We start from the raw sequence: 18,258 nt of genomic DNA, 5'->3' as shown, positions 1-18,258 counted from the left end.
ACTCTTTGGAAAATACCCTAATGCTGGGAAAGACTGAGGGCAGGACGAGAAGGGGACAACAGAGGATGAGATGGTAGATGGCATCACCAACTCAATGGACATGAATTTGAGCAAACTCCGGGAGATGGTGAAGGATAGGGAAGCCTGGCGTGCTGCAGCCCATGGGGTTGCAAAGAGTTGGTCACAACTTAGTCACTGTACTACAACAACAAAGAAAATGGAAAGAACTGGCAAAAGTAATCCTTACCAAGTTTACTTATCCATTGAGTTACTTATTTGCCTTCTCACAGGTCAGATAATTCAAGCTCTGTTCTGAGACATCGCGCCAGATGGCATCTGCTCTAAATACTCGTCAACCTATACAGAGATCATTAATGAGGATGGCTTCCAGGTGGTGCTAGTGATAAAGAACGTGCCTGCCAGTGCAGGAGATGTAAGAGACTTGGGTTCGATCCCTGGGTAGAGATCACCTGCAGGAGGGCATGGTAATCCACTCCAGCATTCTTGCCTGGAGAATCCCATGGACGGAGAAGCCTGACGGATTTCTAGTCCATGGGGTCGCAAAGAGTTGGACACAACTGAAGCGACTTAGCATGCACGTATGAGTGTTTTAAGGGAGATAAATGTCTCAGTTCAGTTCAGTTCAGTCACTCAGTCGTGTCCGACTCTTTGCGACCCCATGAAGCGCAGCACGCCAGGCCTCCCTGTCCATCACCGACTCCCGGAGTTCACTCAGACTCACGTCCATCGAGTCAGTGATGCCATCCAGCCATCTCATCCTCTGTCATCCCCTTCTCCTCCTGCCCCCAATCCCTCCCAGCATCAGAGTCTTTTCCAATGAGTCAACTCTTTGCATGAGGTGGCCGAAGTACTGGAGTTTCAGCTTCAGCATCATTCCCTCCAAAGAAATCCCAGGGCTGATCTCCTTTAGAATGGACCGGTTGGCTCTCCTTGCAGTCCAAGGGACTAAATGTCTCAAAAAAATTTAAATCAAAGATGGCAAATGTGCTGTATTGAGACTACCATGCACTTTCTCTATTTCGCATAGAAGACTCTGCAAATCAGTCAAGGTATCCTTTTTCTCCCTGACCTTAGATGTAGCCCCACACATTTCTACAACACTAGATGCAATAGCTTTCTACCAATCAGGCTTGGCCTCTCTACTTTGAAACTCATTTTCCCTGCCTGTCCTACGTGTTCCATGGGGTATGGCTCTTCAGGGATGTAACTGAAAATTACAGGGAAATTGTGCCATGGTAGCGTATCAACCCCTGAGAGCTGAATGAGGTGCAATTACTGCTAACTGAAAATATTATCTATATATTTCTGAAAATTGAGTATAAAAACTATATTAGCAGCAATGAAGTTTTAAGTAATCTTGAAAGAAAAGGGCAAAGTGTTATAAAATGTAAATGGCAATAATAAATTTGAGAAGTGGGGCTATTTGTGTGTGTGTGTGTCTTTGTACAGATGGTTATATACACATTCATGAGGTGGGTTCATATTTTTTGAAATCACCAATAGATGTGATACTATGTGACAATTAAAATACAAAGATAGATATAACATTAAGGAATGCTACTACTAGAAAGAAACTTGGAAATCATTTAGATTCTCTTTGATGCCCATCCCAACCTCACTTTGTTCTAAAGAGAGCACTAGGGGCACAGAAGGCCAGGGCTTTGTCCAGAGATAGCTGGCTGGCTAATAGTGATGCCAGGCCAGGTTTCCAGATTCCCAGCTCTGTCCTCTCCTTTTTAAACTGCTCTGATGGCCTTTTCAGTGATGGGACCATGTTTTGAACTTTAAAATTACATTAAGCCTCACAAATTAGCTATTAAGTGTGTGGCAGAGAAGAAGAGAGGACAAGGAAAGAGTGAGGGAGAGATCTCTGATAACTTCCCACACTTCCTATCAAACACAGCATCTGATTTCCTGATTGACCTCTGAGGACACGAAAGCCTCATAAATTGGAGATGGTCTTGGCTGTGAGTGGGCGGGGTGACTGTCACCTGAGGAACCATATCCGACTGGCCCAGAGACAGTGTCAGAGCCAGCAAAGGAGAGCCTGGTTATCCCATCACCTTTGACCAACCATCCTTTGCTGAACCAGTAACTTCATTAAAACACCTTTGTATAGTCCTCCAACGGAGAAGGCAATGGCACCCCACTCCAGTACTCTTGCCTGGGAAATCCTCCATGGGTGGAGGAGCCTGGTAGGCTGCCGTCCATGGGGTCTCCAAGAGTCGGACACGACTGAGCAACTTCACTTTCACGCATTGGAGAAGGAAATGGCAACCCACTCCAGTGTTCTTACCTGGAGAATCCCAGGGACGGGGGAGCCTGGTGGGCTGCCGTCTATGGGGTCACACAGAGTTGGACACAACTGAAGTGACTTAGCAGCAGCAGCAGCATAGTCCTCCAAAATGGTCCCCCACTCTTTCTTTGTTTAGTCACCCCATGAAAGACAGCTGGATTTAGGAACCCTTCAATTCAGTTATTCAGGTAAATAATATTCACCCTCCTAAGAAAAAAGTGAATGACTGCATATAGAATGCCTAGGACAAAGTAGGACATGAAGACCAGTAAGGTTAATATTTTTATTGTTACTATTATAATGATTTAAAAGCCCCCAATTGATATTATAAAAGTAACATGGCCCTCCTCACTACTTAGATTCTATCATTTTATTTCTTTCACTGAATGAATCAAGATTTTATTGTGAGTGGTTTGACATCACGCGGTTTGGAGTCAGACAGGTTTGGGCATGAATTCTGACTGCCACTGTGTGCTCCTAGCAGGTACATAATTGTAGTGGACAGAATAACGTTCCCATTCATCTCCAAAGATGTCCATGCCAAATCCTGAGAATCTGTGAATATACTGTAATATATGGAAAGAGGAACTTTGCATATGTGATTAAGTAAGGGATCTTAAAATAGGTGGATTTATCCTGGATTACATGGGTGGACCCAATGTAATCACAAGGGTCCTTAAAAGGTGGAAGAGGAAGGCAGAAGAATCCAAGGAGTCATGACTATGGAAGCAGAAGTCAGAGTCATAGGATGGCTAACTTTGAGTTTGGAGAAAGGGGCCACAGCAAAGAAAACCAGGTAGCCTACTAAAAAGCTGGAAAAGGGAAGGAAATGGATTTTTCCCTTGAGCCTCTGGAAAGAACACAGCCTTGCTGACACCTCGACTTTGGCTCAGTGAAGCCCATTTGGGATTTCAAACCTCCAGAATTGTCAGGTCAAATCCCTGTTGTTTAGACATCTAAGTTTGTAGTAATTTGTTACAACAGCAACAGGAAACTAACTGATGCTCCTGGAGCATCCGTGCCCTTATCTAAAAAATGGGAGTAAAAAAAATATGTGCCCCAAAGGGCTGACATGAGGATTAAATAAGAGAATGTAAATAAAACTCTTTAGTGCTTGGCAGAAATGAAGAACTCAATAAATGCTCACTGTCATTATGTATGATATCATTACATAGAGATGAGATGGCTATATTATGATTGTGATAAATGGTGATTCCATAAAGTATAATTCATTGTATCATAATGATCCCTTACATTTGAGTGGCACTTTGGTTTTTATGAAGCCCTTTTATCAACACTGTCTTATGTGATGCTCATTTTAACTGCGAGTCCACAGATGAGGAGCCAGAGCCTCCGAGGGGGACAGTGCTTTCCTTAGGTCATTCAGAGAGCCCACTATTGGCCAAAGTTGGGAGTCTGAGTCATTCCAGACACAGCAAGCTGCCGATTTCATCATGTGGTTTATAGAAATATACACAGAGGGTATGGAGAATCTTAAAATGAAACAAAAATGATGAGGCCAAATGATGATGGGGTTGTTCATCCCACACAATGCCATTTCCCACGTGGTCTCATTCAGCGGCGTTTTTTGCTCACACCTCCTGCCCCAGCTCTTGCAAGCATAGCCTGCGGCCTGTCTCAAATGCATCTAGTCAATTGTGCAAAGCACAAGGGAAAAGATCTCATCCTGACCGCAGCAGGCAATCACCTAATGCCCTGAAGCATGAAGTTTGATTACCCTTATCTCAGTTTATCATTAAATCAAAGACTGTTGCTATGAATACTGGACCAGGACTCCATTTATGAAATGATATACGCCAGTCAGCAGAAGTGAGTGAATGCCCTTTTTCTCTCTTAATTTCTGCTCACCGGGAGGATCCTTTGCAAACTAAGAAAAAAAAAAGTCTCTTCAGCTTTGAGCAGATTTTATTACTCTTTTGACTCTTTCATGAGCTGGCTGGGTTGCCTTTGGCTCATATGTATTCTCCCTGTGTTGTGGGCAAGAGGTTTGCAACCTACTACCCAGTGGCCTGCCAACACTAGTCTTGATGTCTAGCACCTTGCTTGGATGGGAATCTGAATGTTACAAGATGCTGGGCAAACTGCAGGTGCTCTGAGGTTTGAGAAACTCTGGCTACACCAGAGCATCATTTCCCCATTTGTGGTCAAGGTACCATAGAATGTGAGTCACTTGAGGAGTTTGCTGAAAATGCTAACGCTGGGACCTCATGCCAGACCCAACAACACAGACCCACTGGTGCTGGGGCCCTGGGAATCTGCATGTCAATTTTAAAGTCTGAGGACCACTGGTAGAGATCCAAGATGTGGGTATGACAGCAACGGGCTTGATTTTCCATGATGTTATTCAGGCTTTAATTGGCCTCGAGGGCAAACAGCATAGAACACATGCCAATCACCTACATTTTGTCCTTCAGCCCAACCAGCCGTGGAGCCAGATTTCTGACATCATGGATCTGAAATGGCTGCTATCTGGGTCAGGGCTAGGCAACTAGGCATCAAGGTCTGGGTACATCTCGAGGGCCTTGGAGCTCCCCTGCCAAATTCCCCTCTGCAGTCTGGCTGAATGTGTGGCAAGCGTAGTGTGTGGGGGTGGAGGAGAGCTGGTTGTAAAACTGGCTTCAAGGTCTATATATCAGTCAAAGAGATAGGACAGAACCACATGTGAAAAGACTGCATAGTATAAGGGCTGAAAGCATGGGCCTTGGAGCCAGACTGCATTTACTTTTACTTAACAGACACTGAGATAAATATAGTATTCACTACAGGCCAAGTAGTGCCGTTCAAATATTAATTCATGTACGTCTCACAAACACCCTACCAGGTGGCTACCACTCATCATCGTCCACCTTTCATGTCATGAAACTAAGGCTCAGAGAGGTTAAGTAATTTGCACAAAATCACACAGTTTATTGATCACATAGCCAGGACTCACACCCCAGTAAGCTGGTGCCAGAGTTCATGTCCTTAACCGCTGTACTAAGTTGCTTCTCACGGGCCCAAGTCCTCTGGTTCTAGTACTCATTAGTTGTCTGACCCTGGACCAATTACTTAATCTGCCATCCCTGTTTTCCCCTGTGCAACAGGAATAATAACAGTAGCACCCACCTCAAAGAATTCTGACCAGAAGATTTAATATATTCACTTCAAAGAGTATCAAGCACATAGTAAGCACTTAATAAATGCTGAGTTAGCTACTCATCCATCCTCCACTCTCAGGGGTAGCATAAGGATTAAATCAGATAATATACATAAAGTACCAGGCACAGTGTCATGGCACCTGGTAAGCATACGGTGAGGGCTAGCTGTTATTATTAGGCAAGTTGAGCCAGGACAGTTTATTTTAGGTTTTGTCTGGAAGGCAACTGTGTTCTATGCAAGGGGAGGCAACATTCCCTTCACTTCAGAAAGTAACTGGGTAGGAGCCAGACTAATTATTAAATCCAACAGGTTCTCTGCTTTATGTCACTGGAATATTCCTGAAAAGTTCCTAATACTGAATTTGTATATGCTTAACCCTTTTCCCCCATTGACCTATCTTATCATTTCTGATTGATCTTTCATTGGCAGTGATCCTTTAGACTAAGAATCTGCTCTCAGACTGTCATGCAACCGTTAACTTATAAAAGACGTATATATACCAAGGAAAATTGAACCACTGGAGCATTTCTTGGCCAAGCAACTGGCTTAATCATCCCTTAATGTAATTGTTTTCATTTTACTTTTCCTTTAGTATGTGTTCTCGTGCTTATACTACTGAGAACTTCTGGTATTTCCTCTCAGAAAGCTTATGTTGTTTAGACACTCAGTCATGTCCAACTCTTTGCAGCCCTGTGGACTATAGCCTGCCAGATTCCTCTATCTATGCAATTTCCCAGACAAAATACTGGAATGGGTGGCCATTCCCTTCTCCAAGCGATCTTCCCAATCCAGGGGTCGACTGAACCCGTGTCTTCAGCATTGATAGGTGAATTCTTTACCACTGAGCCACCAGGGAAGCCCAGAAAGCTTATCACCTCCACTGTTTAATGTAACTGTGGATTGACTACAATTTATGGTAACTCAAGGGGTTAATAATGGTGTGGGAATCCTCATACCCAAACAGCCCCACATAGAGGAGGGATGGGCATGGGGGGAAGCAGGGAGAAGGTAAGGGAGTTGGGAAGGCAGGATGGGGGGAGCCACTAATGGGGGGTGGGTTATCCTCAAAGCTCAGACTCAGGAAGGGATGCTAGACCCCCAGGGTCCCTCAAGGATGGGTCTTCCAAAGGGAAGTATTACACTAGTAACTCCACGTTGTTTGCTGCTGCTGTTTCACTTGTTCTATCAGGAGAAGGTTGCCCGAGTTCCAACCCCATTGCTTGCACACTTCAGCAGGCATGATAGATTATAACTACAATTGAATAAGAAGTTAAGACGCAATTAACGTGTTTACTACAATATTTGCAACATGTCTACTATGTGTCACACACTCTTGCTAAGTTACAGGGCTGAATAAAACAGTCTAAGGTCCTGGGGCCTGCAGTCGAAGGAGCACCTGGAGTCCAACTCATGCTTTTCTCACAATTTCAACAAGTTGCTGCTCTCTCTCTTCCACTTCCTGTCTCCACATCCTCCCCAAACCCATATCTACATGTGCAACGTGTTCTTTGTTAAGAGTCTACACCTAGTCTTTTCAAGTTAAAGCAAAAAGCTGAAGCCCATGATGCAGCAACCTTCTAGTCTGAGTCTTATAAACCCCTCTGTGGGGGCAACCGGCTTGCAGGGTAATATGAGGCAAACCACGTGGTCCTTTGCCATGCCCTGTGTAACACCGAACCAGTTGGCAGTTGATGTGGGGGTTTTAGCTCTGATCACGAAGCAAACTTCTGAATCATCACAAGATTGATCCCATCCATTCTGATGGCTTAAGCTGCAGGGCCATCTGCTGATCGGCTCAGTACAGTAGACCAGAGACACTCAGTAAATATTTGTGGATTTGCATGGCAAACTGCTTCTTCACACCTGAAACGCAAGTCTAGGTCAGGACTCAGAAGAGGACAAGTGAGCTAGACCCCCCACCCCCATCCCTGGGCCTTTGCCTAAGCTGTTCTCTATGCCTGGAATGCCCTCCCTCTCAGCACCTCGCCTACTGCGCCTCAGTGTCCACCTGTCCAAATCCTACCTAGTTCAAGGACCAGCTCAAATATCAGCGCTCCACAAAGCCTTCCCTGACCACCCTAGCCAGAAATAACTTCTCACTGCTCTCAATTTCCATAGGTCCGTGTGTGTTCTGGCACTTAAGACACTGGCCATTTTATTTTGGCTGTGTGTTTACCTCGTTTTCAATACACCACTCAGTAAGAGCCCTGAGCTCTGGATCCATGTCAGTGCCTCTTTGAACTGTTTCCCCACCCTGGCACCTCCTTGTACGGAGTAGACACTTGGTAAAAATTAGCTGTATGAACAAATGGTTACCCCAGCAATGACAAAAACAGAAGCAACTGCAACATTCTTTATCCCTCCTTTTTCTATCTCTCCTCCTTCTTCTTCAATAGTTTTAAAAATACATTTACTTGATCTACCAACTACCCAGGGGAGGTTTGGGGACTTACTGATATATGTAGACAACTCTGCAGACCAAAAAGTGTTTCCAGAGACCCTTCTAATGACAAAGGAGGCCTCGACCAGTGTAGGCACTGGGGGAGTCTGCGTCCCTGGTCTACTGACAGCTGGCTCCTGGGAATGGAAGTGTTATTTTCTCAAAGAGCTTCATCTGCTCTGGTTCATATGTGCCAGTTCCTCGCCTGAGTAGAAACTCCTGACTTTATTTTTAAATACAGACTCCAATAATAGGCTAAGTAATTGCAGATCTTCCCAAGGACTTTTTATACATGTACCAACATATTGGACTTTTTAAAACCCGTATTTCCTTTCCATAAATAAATGTTGAAAACCTTAAATTTCAGCACTATAGGTAGTGGTAATGTGTATTTGTTTTAAGATCAACCAAAAATGCTGATGCATGGATGATGATTTCTCAAACAACATATCTGATTACTCACAGAGGTAAAAGGATTCTCCCTCAGCTATAAGTAAGAAAAGTGTATATTATAGTATAATATGCAGTCAAACTTCAGTAATACACTTTTCATCGTCATGCCACTAAAGCTTGAACAGCTGCAGCTCTCACTGTCTTTGCTGATGGGGCCCATAAATACTCCTGGGAAATGGGACAAAGATACATAATGGATCTTCACCTGCCAAGATCAGGGAAATGAATGTCAATTGCACCCTGATGCAGAAGCACTTTTTGGTAGAGTGATGAATACTGCCATTTCTCCTGTGCCATGCAATTTTGGACAGGAAAACCTAACAGGGAAAAAATGGTGGGAGAAGATACTACCCTAGGACACTTGAAAAGAAGGGTATGTCATAATTATTTGCCTAACAAGAATTAAAATGAGGAAGAGTGTGTCAATACAGTTTCGTTCAGAGAAAGGCCAAAAGTTAAAAGCATACATATTCTGCACATATCATTTCAATCAATGCAAAGATTACCCTCAAAATAGAACTCTTTCATTGAAAAAGAATGTCAGAAGAATCAAGGAGTCAGAAAATTGCCTGGGGGTCCGGATTCCTGAAAACAACTCAGTGCAGTGATGGCAGGGTGGGCTGAGATGTCAGGCAGACCTGAGTTCAAATCCTTACTCCACTACTTTCCTGCTCTATGATCTCAGGACAGTGACCTAACCTCTCAGGTGCTTGAGTTTCTTTTTCCACTTTTTTGATAAAGCAGTGAAAATAACAGAACCCGCCTTAATCATTCCAGCTGTCTGAGTGTTACAGGACATAATTAAGATAAAGATCTTAGCGTAGTAGCTAGAAATTAGTAAGCAGACTAATGATAAGTGACAGTTGTCAAGGTCGCTGCTTTCTCCTCTTTCTCCTCCACCATCATCATCACATCATCCCAGGTATCTTGTAGCTGATTTCATTAGTAAACATTAGAAAAAGGGGTGAGAAGACTAGCTCCCACCAAATTATGAGACCCTCTCCCCTTCCTATCAGTTCAGTTCAGTTCAGTCGCTCAGTTGTGTCCGACTCTTTGTGACCCCATGAACTGCAGCACGCCAGGCCTCCCTGTCTATCGCCAACTCCCGGAGTTTACTCAAACTCATGTTCATTGAGTTGGTGATGTCATCCAACCATCTCATCCTCTGTCGTCCCCTTCTCCTCCTGCCTGCAATCTTTCCCAGCATCAAGGTCTTTTCCCCTTCCTATATCAAACTCCAAAAACAGTACTTATAAAGTCTTTTTCTTTTAAAAGCTTGGCAACATAACCTTACAAACATGTCCACCTAATTCATGCCATTCTCGCTTTAATAAGCAATGGCTACTGTAACAGGTATCTTAACTGAGTAAAAGGAAGAGAAAAAAAATGTTATAGAATGCACTGGGTTCCATTAGGCTTGGGTTTCAGATATTAGGTCCATTACATGTTCTTTGTGATAAGATATAAAACAATGATGTGTTCACTTCTTCAAACAACCAGACAGGGTCTTTTTCTGTTTCAGTCATTCGGGATCACCAGCTAAAGGCACTTCATTATTTTCTTTTCCTTTTCGGTAGACTGAGTTTTAAAGGTCTAGGATGAGTGATGACTGAATGACTCTTTCTAATTCTGTAATTCTGATGATTTAATTGTATCAAGTCTGAAGAGGCTTTCCTGTGAGTCCTGTACGGTTGAGGCAAGCCTCCTCTTAAGTGGAACAGGCCACGGCAAGCCAGCAGGGTCTTTCTGCAGGTGCCCCCCCCACCGCCCCTAAAGTGGGTGAGGGGCACAGCACAGGTTGGCAAACAATGGAAACTTCCTGTTCTGGGTGTTAACTTTAGTTACCACAGCCAGACAATGCTGCCAGTGGTGTGGAAGAAAAAACTGCTGTAGCCAGCTGTGTTGTTCACAGTCGGATGGATTCTGTGTAGCTCCAAATGGTGATGGAGCCAGCAGCCTGTTGTAGCCAAGGACAGAATGATGGATGATCTACATACTGTGTCCAAGTAGAGAGAATGGCAGAAGTTCACTTCAGGGTTGTTAAAATGCTAATCTGGGTGAGTTAACAAAAGCTTAATAGAAAAGAAAAGTTTGAGAAATAAGTATACCTCATGTGGTACCTATGTGGAGCACTGATTTGATTGCTCTTGGTTACATAAACAGTTGCTTTTCAAAGTAAGAACATTTCCTCGTTTTCCTGTTGGGATGAATGGAAGCAGATTCACTTATCAGCCACACTGCCATGCTGTCAGGTCTGAGGAGAAAAAGTCAGCCTGACAATAGCCACCGTAACTGAAAAGGTTATGATATGCTTAATACAGTTATATGATTTTCATTCTCACCACGTGTCATGGGAATAAATCAAAACACACTTTTTTCCCCCAACTGGAAGTTGGCAGCTGTTCACAAAATAAGCTGCAACCTAAGACACTGGCTTTGGTAGATTTTAATACTAAGTCTCCATTCACAGGAGCTACTGACAGCGAGATCTCCAGCTCCATTGACAGTTTCAACATGTGAATTACACTACTAGTACATTGCATTATTACTGTTGAAGGCAGGAAGATTGGCCCCTTGTAAATATCTGGTATGGACAATCTTGCCTTAAAACCTTTAGGATGAAATAACACGCATGCTTCGGAAAAAGATGCAGATTTACATTTCTTGCCAAATGATCCAGTTTTGCCATTCTCTGTTTCTTTAGATTCTTACTAAGTTTAACGTAGAGAAACATGTCTCCCTCATGTGATGTTGGAACATTGGCTAGCATAGCTCCTTGCAAACAACAGGGACTCAATAAATGCTGACTGCCTTGCATACCCCAAGTGCCTCTTGCTTCCTCTAGGAATGAATCTAGAATGGGCAAGCTTCAAGTCTATTAATTGAAATAAAAGGTAATATTTTATCTTGCAATATGCTAAGGAAAGCGTTCACCTTCTACTCCTACACCAATAATGGTTAGGCATTTAGCCAGGCTCTTAACTCTGCATAAAATGCATCAGAAGGGTGAAAAATGACCCTATTTCAGATGCATTTTTCACTGTTTGTAACTTAGTGAAACTCAAATGCAAGAACAATGACTAAGCTAATTACCAAGGTTTATTACGATGGAGCAGCAAGAAGTGAAGAACTTCTCCAGTTTCAATAAGTCCTTAACAATTATGGGTATCTTCGCGAATCCAAGCTCTGATTTCTGCTTACTTTGCTTGTGTGCTTTAAAGAAACAGAAATCACCACACAGGATTCAGGGGCCTACTTACCCCAGAACAGGTACTGGACAGATCCTTCCTGTTTAGCAAGCAGCGAGTGAACTGACATCCACTGGATTTCTAAGTAAGTAACCCCCACTCTATAGTTTACGTCACGACCATCTTTCAAATCCATCAAATGAGGGGAGACAAGGCCAGATGGTGCTATTAGAGGACTTCAAAATAAATAAGTAACTAATAAATAAATAAAAGAGGACAAGGGCAGAATGCCCACAAATCTAAATCAAAGTCAAGTTAACAAGCTGTTTGGTGAAGGAGAAGCCACAATAATCCTGGCACATTGTCCTGAATCACAGAAATGTTTCTGAAAAAAAAAAAAAGTTCACCTATGTAGCATCCCTCATAGAAACAAAGGTAACAACTAGAATCCAGTCTGAACTAGGTGCTGGCTGTTAAAATCTCACCAAATATACCACTGGAAAAAAACAGTCTGCTAAACAACACATTTGGAAATCTCAGGGATTTTTTGACTTAACTGTCTTTCTAAGGGAACAATCCAGGGACCTAAATCAAAGCAGACACCAACTATAAAATACAAAACTCAAGTTATGGCTGGGCCACAGTTTATTTACTTAAAGATGTTCAAGTTCATGGTAACATAGGCTTACATCTCAGAACTTATTTAGCAATTTCTATTTATCTGAGCCAGGGTAAATGTCTGTATAGTACTCACCAGCCTGACAGAATATGCCTGTCACTTACTACATTAAACATGACTACACACAACTTAATTTCTTGAGTTAGATACCAAAGAGAGGGAGGGGATTTTTCAACCACATGAATAAGCCAGCATCAAAACCTATTGTTAAACCACCAAAAGAACAGTAAAATCCTCACCTTGAGCTGTCTGGGATAAGATTTCTCAATTCTACAAGAAAGAAACCTTGAAAAATTTCTCCAAACAAGTATCTATCCAATTCTGGGCAGGGAGGGGAGACCAAAGCAGATTAGAAAAATGTTAAACCTTTCCCTCGGACTTCAGCCTTGAATAAAAGAATCCACTTTACTGGCCCAAATATCAAGTAGAGGGAAGGATAATCCTTAAAAAGCAACATTTTACTGCAGATTTAAATTCTTAGGATCCAGAAGTTCTTGGGAAAACTGTCCCAGTTATTTCTTCTCCCAAGTAACTGGAAACACTACGGTTATTTTTAAGGGAAAGCAGTCGCCCGTAGCAAGGGACATAACGGCCAATGACTGTTTACAAAGTCTGTATGTCTATAATAATCCTTCTGTGTGAATCTCCCAGCTGAACGCGGTGAGAGGTTGGGATGCTGGAACTTCGGTTGGTTAGTGACTGGTCACCTCGGAACGGAGAATATTACTCTGTTTCTCTAACACTGCTACCTCACTCATCTCTAGCTCCTTGGCATTTAGCTCTTCGCAAGTTCGGGATTTAAAGAATCACCTGACAGCAATGGTCCCAAGAGTCTATACGGCAAAAAATTTCCAAACCCAGTTCTCATCCACACCTTCAAGTCCTTATGACCTTTTATTTCAATCCAAGAGTTATACATGATACACGAAGCTTTAAGCCCTTCCAAATTACCCAAGGCAGCTGCAGTATCAGTTTCTGCAGACTAGGAATAAACACCACCGCTGTCAAGACGGGAAATAAAAGTTTCCCTACCTTCTCCTCACCATCCCCCTTGCCAGCGGCTGCCGACGCGCGCGGCGGCTCCCTCCCGGCTGCGGATGCCTCTGGCCGCCGGAGAAGGGGCTCATGCAAAATTGACTCTTCCTTATTTGTTTCCATCCATAATTGATGGGTAGATGAGAACGTAACACATCTCAGCGCTGGGCTCTTGCCGCCTGGCGGAGACCCTGTCCAAGACGCTTCCGTAAATCATTTCCAGCGGGAGAACAAAGCACGGAAAGTTGCGGGGGAGAGTGGCTGGGAAGAGAAACGCGGGCGCCGGGTGGTAGGCGGGGGTCGGTGGTGGGCAGCACCGGGCCCTGGAGCCCGCCGCAGTGTGCTCGGCCAGCAGGGGGAGAAGAAGGGTGGGAAGTGGCCGCCCTCGGGGCAGAAGCCGGGGGGCTGGGGAGGGGCCGAGTCCCCCGAGCCCCCGCCCCTCGGCACTACCGGTGGGCCGTCCGACCCCGAGGCGCACCGACAGGTAGCTGGCGTCGGCCAAGAGCTGCCCGGGTGTCGGCGGCTGCGCTGCGCCCCTTCTCCTGGCGCGGACGAGTGCTAGCCCGTCCACTGCTTGCCTGGCCCGGCGATGCCGGAGTCGGCTCCGGGGCTGCCGGGCGGGCGGAAGCGGCCGGCGGAGCCCGCAGCCGGCTCCTTTAGCCTCGGCTCGGCGGTGGCCAGAGCTGGAGACGTGGTGCTCGGCACCTAAGCAGCTCGGGTTCCCCCTGATAAGGTGTGGGGGAGCGCGGAGCTGGCGCTGCCTGGCAAGAAACTTTTGCTAGCTCCTTCCTTCTCCTCCGTTTTTTTTTTGGGGGGGGGGGTGTGGATGGGTGCACAATGTTGAAGGGCCCCTCCCCCCAAGCCTCCAGCAATGCCAGTTTTGACGCGTCCACCAAACCTCTCCAGCCTTTTGCGCGTCCCTTGCACGGCAGGCGGAGAGCTGCTTGGAAAAGAAATCAACTCTCCAGTGCCAACGCACACACATCCGCACACGTACACACACACACATTAGAAGCGATTCAGGCTCTAAGGATCTGGGTCCGATCCCCACCAGGCGCCTAGGGCATTAGCAAATTTTTATAGGGCTGTCTTACCTCATGGGGGGAGGCTTGGTTTAAAAAAATAATAAAAGCTTGTTACGCTCAAGGAGAAATGAAAATAAAAAATTGAAATATATATATATCCCTGTGTCTCTTTAGGTTTTGGTTTCTTCGGTATAATCCTGAATCTCGCCGCCACCAGTCCTTGCAGCAGCGGCAGAGACAGCAGCAGCCGGACCAAGCGGGAGCAAAACAAATCGAGGCACGGCAAATGGTGTAATTCGATCCATCTCCAAGTCAATCCATCAGGCGAGCCGGAGTCTCGTTCCCTCCCCGCACTCGGCAGCTCGCGGCGCGGGGCCCACCCCCGGGCGCGAACAGCAGGAGGCGCGGGCGGCCCGGCGCGCTCGCTTGTCCGAGCGCCGCGGCCAGCGCCGCCTGGAGGCCCCCAGCCCGGCGCCGCGGCCAGGCTGACCCCTCGGTGGCCTCCGCGTCCCTCCTCCCCGGCGCTCGGTTGCGCGCCCTCCCTCTCGCCACCTCTCAAGAGCTGCTCCTTCCAGCAACTCCCAGCGCCTCAGTCATCCGGCTCGCGGCGGCTGCTGCAGCCTGCGAAGCAGCCTTTTCGCTTTCCCCCCTCTTTCCCTCTTTTTTCTCTGAAAGATTTTTCAGAGCTTTCCTCCAGACATCTAGAGGACAAATCATTGCAGCCCAGAGGAGCTGCAGGCACAGTTGTTCCGTAAAGTTATGCCTTACTTTCTGATCTAAGATTTATTTTTTTATGCACATCCTTACAAGCCCGCCCCATATTACCTTTGTCGCCTCCCCCCCCCCCCCCAACTTCTCTTTATAACCACTAAGCAAAACAGCTGGGGAGAAGCAATCAAACATTGTTTTATCTTTACAAAATTGCCTACTAAAAATCCCATTTCTACTTTGAATGAAAGCTATTCAGTACAGTATAATTTTGTAGGCTAATGAGCCGGTTTTACAGGCAAGTGTTTCGTGTAATATGTTGTGGGAGAAATGAAAATGTCCTTGAAGTGACATCATTTAAAATTGACTGTCACAAAGGAAAGGAAAAAAGTTACACATTTAAAAATGAGAGGATTTTAATTCAAACTTCATATCCAAGAACGGGCTTTGTTTTATTAAAATTTCCAGTTGAATTATGACTCACTGAGGGTTCTAAATGGCTGGAATGAACCATGATGCCCTCATTTAAAGAAAAAGACGAAAGCTTTTCCGCCAAACTTTTAATTTTCATTTGAGCATGGTTAATTACCGTGAAAGAGAGAAAGGGGCAAAGTATTTTCCTTTCCTCAATGGTTCCTGCATCTCCCAAGCACAGTTACCTGTTTACAGTTAGAAAAAAAATACCCGGTTCTGAGTTATTTATGAAACTTCCAGGACAGCCTTGAAAAGGATCTCAAAAAAGACACCCCAAGGAACTGCTGCAGGACTCATCCGGAGAACTGTTTCCTTACTAGTTAACACTTTGTTACCAAAAGGAAGAAAGAGGATGCACCCGGAGTCTTTTAAAATATAAGCTCTCTTCCTGCTGTTCTTCCCATTCCAAGTAAAGGGTAGGGGGCGGAAAGAACAGCTTTGGCAACACAGCTTTGTGATTTTTCTGTTGTTGTTAAGGCTTTTGTTGGCTTGGCTGGCTGGTGTTTTCAGGTTGTGCTGGGCTCTGACATCATTGCAAGTTACTTGGCAGTCAGGGCCCTTCCCCAGCCAACTTTTGACCCAGAAAGCTCTGCCTCTTTCAGTCGTACCCAGTCATTCTGTCCTTTCTCCATCAAGAGAGCAAGCCCCGCTGCAGGCAGAGGGCTCTGTGCATTGAATGAATATGCAAAGGAGTGACCAGTGGCTTGACGAATCATATCGCCACCCACCTAGAGGCAGAAAGCTTACGAGTTGTCCTCTGTCTGCAGTAGCAGTCAAGAAAAAAAAAAAAAAAAAGTTGAGTTCTCCAGATTTGTGAATTCTTTGTTGAAATTCTGCGATGGCCAGCTTTAAATAGTACCACCCCAGAGAGTGCCATTTACCATAGACTGAATTTTAAATTCAAGAATGAAAACACCTTTTAGGTTGCAGAAGAATATGCTGATAGGTCATTTCGAGCCAAGGGTTAGACATGTTTTCAGTCTAAGTAGCAGTGTACACCTCAAAGCCAATCCCCATGTTTGGTCCAGTATGGAAAGAGAGAGACGGAAGTGGACAATTTAGTGACACCGAAAGAATGGTAAAGAACACTTTTACTGAGTGTTACTTTTACCAAGTAAAAGTGCAGACTTAGGTGAGTTATTCAGGCCCTATATTCAAGGTGTAATTTGTAAGTAAAAGAACTTTTCAAACAACTAGAAGATTAAAGGCTATAACATTCATATGCCCACCACTCAACTTCAACACATTTTAACATTTTATGTGTTTGTTTCAGATGTATTTTAGAAATAACACATTATAGTGGAAATCTAAAAAAAAAAAAGAATCAAAATATTACTTTTGGTCAGATAAAAATATTATTATTAAAGATTAGTCATTTCTCTGGTTCCCAGGGTCTTGAATGTCAAGAAAATGACACTCTTTTTTCATTTGGGTTTTAGTGGAGAGAAATCTAAGGGAACTGCTCACTCTGTGCAGTTTATTAGCATTTGTCCTTTCAGTTGATTTTACACACTTAACCTTTTAGCCCTGTTTACTTCTCCAGTCAGACTGGACTTTCTCTGCTCACTATAGTATGCTTTAGGCTCTAGCTGCTGTTGCATGCTCAGTCCTGTCTGACTCTTTGCCACCACGTGAATTGTAGCCCACCAGGCTCCTCTGTCCATGAAATTTTCCAGGCAAGAATACTGGAATGGGTTGCAATTTCTTACTCCAGGGGATCTTCGCAAACCAGGGCTTAAACCCGAGTCTCTATCTCCTGCATTGGCAGGTGGATTCTTTATCACTGTGCCACCTGGGAATCCCTTAGGCTCTAGCATAGCCCTGCTGTGTAAAGTTCCCCGCTGTCACACTGTCTCTTGTCTCCATGTCTTCACTTTTGTCTGCTTCTTGGGGTACTCTTTCTCCATCACTTCAGGTACTTTAGTTTCTGCTTTTCTTGACTTTTAATCATTTAATAATTTCACTTAGGTGTCAGAATCTCCCTTATCCCCCTAGCCCCCAAGATGGATATAAGCATCTCTCTTCTGTGTTCTCCTAGCAAGTTCACTTCTCTGATTTACCAAATGGAAGGGAAAATAATTGCTCAGGATGTCTTCCTTACTGGGTGCTTCTTAACTGCGAAGATCTTGTCTTCTTTACTCGGATAACCCCAGTGCCTAGCACAGTGCCTGGCATTTAGTGGACACTCAACAAGTACTTGTTAAATAGATCTGGCAAGGGAAGCCACAACTTTCCCAACTACTCTTTTATGTGCTGAACCAGAGAATACAGTCTTCACAGTAGGGATTGATTCATTGGTATCCCCAGGGCAAGCACAATATCTATGCAAGGGTGTTTGTTGAATGAGTGAAGAATGAATGAATCAAGAAAGAAAGAAGATATTTGGCTCTTTTAACACCTAGAAAGAATACTTAAAATGGTCTGTGTTTTAGATAGTTAAGGATTTTGCTTTTGTGTTATCTGTATACATCTCCCAGCAGTGATGTGATAAGTAATAACTTCTTTTACAATCTATTTTTTTGTCTGTTTGCTTTAGGAAAAGCTTAAAATTTTGTTTCTATGTTTCATTTCTAATACAGCTTTAACAATAAAATTCATCTGAAAATTATAGAAAATCAGTGTGTAACTGTAAAAGTTTTTCAATCATCAGAGAATACCACTCCTTAACTATTACAGCTATTAAATAAAACATTAGTGCTTACTGTGTATCAGTCTCTTTTAAACATTTTAAAAATATTAATGTGCACAACAATTCTATGAGTTAAGTATTATTATTATCT

The 18,258-nt window shown here is 44.2% G+C and overlaps 1 protein-coding gene across 11 annotated transcripts in view; it reads right to left on the bottom strand.

Moving 5' to 3' along the window:
• Nucleotides 1-14,746, bottom strand: part of SEMA6D (semaphorin 6D) — a 58,577-nt gene extending 43,831 nt beyond the window's left edge. For 2 of the 11 annotated variants that reach the window (XM_025295524.3, XM_025295526.3), the window contains exon 1: nt 13,269-13,544. The gene's annotated coding sequence lies outside the window, so the exon portion shown is untranslated. The other 9 variants (XM_025295527.3, XM_025295529.3, XM_025295523.3 and 6 more) reach the window with 8 other exon arrangements.
• Between the last annotated feature and the right edge of the window lie 3,512 nt (nt 14,747-18,258).

This window comes from Bubalus bubalis, chromosome 11 (genome assembly GCF_019923935.1).
Source record: "Bubalus bubalis isolate 160015118507 breed Murrah chromosome 11, NDDB_SH_1, whole genome shotgun sequence".
NCBI lineage: Eukaryota > Metazoa > Chordata > Mammalia > Artiodactyla > Bovidae > Bubalus > Bubalus bubalis.
The sequence above is the reverse complement of the archived record's forward strand: the minus strand, read 5'-3'. Positions and strand labels throughout refer to the sequence as shown.